The sequence below is a fragment of the Mastomys coucha genome, unplaced genomic scaffold (genome assembly GCF_008632895.1).
Source record: "Mastomys coucha isolate ucsf_1 unplaced genomic scaffold, UCSF_Mcou_1 pScaffold6, whole genome shotgun sequence".
NCBI classification, from domain to species: domain Eukaryota; kingdom Metazoa; phylum Chordata; class Mammalia; order Rodentia; family Muridae; genus Mastomys; species Mastomys coucha.
The window spans coordinates 24,549,782-24,553,143 of NW_022196912.1; positions in this window are offsets into that span (position 1 = coordinate 24,549,782).

Genomic DNA, 3,362 nt, shown 5'->3' on the forward strand with positions numbered 1-3,362 from the left:
CATTTTTGTAATAACTCTAAAGTTCCAAAATGTTTAACTATATTAAATGTGTACCAGAGATCTAAATTAATGACATATTGATAATAATGTGAGACAGTATCTACTGATTTTTCTCTTATGTGTGTCTCTGTTACTATGTCAGGAAAGTAAACTTTTCCCCTTTTTTAAATTAAATTTAATTTATTTATTTTTATCTTATTTACTTAAAATTCCTCACTGCCCCCATCCCAGTTACCCTCTCCTACATTTCTCCCTCCCCTTCTCCTCTCATCATGTGGCCTCCCAGAGACTTTTGTCTAGCTTCTGGATTTGTCACCTTGATCAGTGAGACATTCAATTACTGTGTAATTTTCATGTATGTTACAGTATATATTGACATTTTGAAGCACTGGAATAGTACCCAAGCCTTTGCATAAACCAAGCAAAGGCTCTGCTACTGAGCCACATCCCAGCCTGTGTCTCTATTATGTGAGAAGCAGAGTCCCTGTGTTCCCCTCTGCTCCCTCTGCTCTCCTCCATCCCCTCTTTGCTTTCTTTGCTTCCCCTCCCTCTTCAGCCTTTCTCTCAGTTGTCAGGGAACTCCCTGTGTAAATCCACGAGTGTCAAATCCACAATGATCCTTTCTGCCTCTAGAGTGCTGGGATTATAGTTGTCAGCCACCATGCTCATCTTTTTCTCCCTTTTCTAACAGACTTTTAATCGTTTCTGACCCTTGACCTTGAGTTCTTTCTAAAGCTATTAGTGCTCTATTTCTCATATATGGTATAAGTATATTCTTTTGGCTTTAATCTTCAAAAAAAAGTCTGTTTTAATTTGTCTTAGGTTGAATGTGTTAAGTCTCTTTTACCATTTGGGTCATGAAGCACAGAAAGCTCCCCACACCCATGCTGGTATGGCACCTGGGTGTTTCTTTTTGTGTTTCTTAGGAATTTTGTTTACTCTTGTGTAGGAAGTAAGGGATGTGCCCATTTATATTTTCCCAAGCAACTATCTAATTTACTTATTTAATTTACTATTGCTATGTCTAAGGCATCTTATCAAAGACAGCATTCAGCCATGCGGTGGTAGCGCATGCCTTTAATCCCAGCACTTGGGAGGTAGAGGCAGGCGGATTTCTGAGTTCGAGACCAGCCTGGTCTACAGAGTGAGTTCCAGGATAGCTAGGGCTACAGAGAAACCCTGTCTCAAAAAACCAAAACCAAAAAACAAACAAACAAACAAAAAAACAAAACAAACAAACAAAAAAAACAAAAAACCAAAGACAGCATTCAATTGGAGGCCTATTTACAGTTTCAGAGGGTGAGTTTATGACCATCATAGTACAGAGCATGGCAACAGGCAAGCTGGCATGGTATTGGACCATTAGCTGAGAGATTACATGTTGAAGGAAATATTGAGAGAGAGTTAAAACTCAAACCTCAAAGCCCACACCTCTCCCAGTGACACATATCCTCCAAAAAGCCACACCTCCTAATCCTTTCCAAATAGTTCCACAATCAGATATATGAGTCTATGGGGGGTCATTCTCTCCAAACAACCACAACAGTTGTCTCAGTTTCATTTTTAAGTCTAGCTTGAGTGACTCGGGATAATTCATGTGCCATATACTCAAGTTCTGTTTGCACTGGGTTATAACAATATAGTGAGTTTCCATGCATTTTTGTAATGTGAGAAGCATTCTTGTGCTTTCCTTCCCTCTTTCCTTCTTTCTCTCTTTCTTTCTTTCTTCTTTCTTCCTCTCTTCTTCTCTTCCTTCCTTTCTTTCTTTTTTTCTTCTTTTTACCACAAGTGTATAGATTTGGCTGTCTTGGAATTTTCTCTGTGAACTAGGCTAGCCTTGAACTCAGAAATTTGCTTACCTCTGCCTCCCAAATGCTAGGATTAAAGGAGTGTGCCATGCCACCCATCACATTCTGGATCTATTTACTTCCACTGGTCTGTCCTTTGATTATGTCATTGCCATGAGCTTTTTTTTAGAGCGTTTATGGCATGGTTATTATTTGGAAAGTCCAGTCCTCCATTAAATATTAAGGACCTTCTTAGCTATAATTGCAGATTAATTTTTCTATCTGAACTTTAAATTCAATCATGTAAACTTTAATTTGTTATTGATACTTAGGGGATAAATGGCTAATAATATAACTCAGATTTAATTGGCTTCTTTCCTACAGGCAGTGTGATAAATGGCATAGAGCACCTGTCTCAGGGTTTCTATTGCTGTGATAAAACACCATAACCATAGCAGCATCAGAGAGAAGTGTTTAGCAAATCTCACAACTCACAGGTCAAATTCTATAGGTGAGGGATGCCAGGGCAGAAACTAAAGCAGAAGCCATAGAGAATGCAGGTCACTGGCTTACTCTCCATGGCCTGCAAAGTTTGCTTTCTTCTATGCCCCAGTACTACCTGCCCAGGGATGGCACTTGACACAGGAGGGGCCTTTCATGTCAATCATTCATCAAGAGCATGCCCCACAGACATGCCTACAGTTCAATCTGGTGAAAGCAATTCCTCAAACGGCACTCCCTTTTCCTAGATGACAGAGAACCAACCAATCTGATTGTTCTATTACTCAGCATACATGTCATGCACTTGTTAAATGTTTCAGTAAAGGGTCAGTGAGATGGCTCAGTGGGTAAAAATTCTTGGTTAACAAGCCTGGAAATGAACTTCAAACCTTGCTATCCATGTAATGATGATGATAATGATAATAATAGACTTAGTATATCTAGGTGTGTTGCTTATAATCCCAACACTTGGGGTGTGGAGACCAGACTGGACCACACAGTGAACCTCTATCCCTGCCCCCACCCCACCCCCCAAAAAATCCACAACAAAAGGGCAGGGAGGCAAAATGGCTCGGTGAGCAAAGGTGCTTGTCAACAAATCTGATAATGATCTGAATTCAATCCCTTGGAACTAAGTGGTGGAAGGAGAGACTGAACCCTCATTGGTTATCCTCAGACTTCCTCAGGCATTCTGTGTCACAGGCACACACATAGATAAACACAATATAAAGAAAAATTTTTAAAGATGAACAAAAATGTCCCTAGCATACACTCTTCCAAGGGTTTTATGACAATTTCACACTGTCAGAAGGACTGAGATTCTGGAATAGGATTAGGCACCACCTCTGCCTTCAGAATGACTAGTAGATAAGTGCCCAGTAATTTCCTCCTCCCACATCACAGGATCTATGGATCCTCTGAGGGTCAAATTAACTGGCATCCACATGACAGATAAAAGCTGTCAGTAACCTCAACTCCAAGTAATCTAATACCCTCTTCTGGCCTCCAGGTTCACAACATGCGTGTGGTACAAAGATGCATACATGCATACATGTTAAACACACAATAACTTGG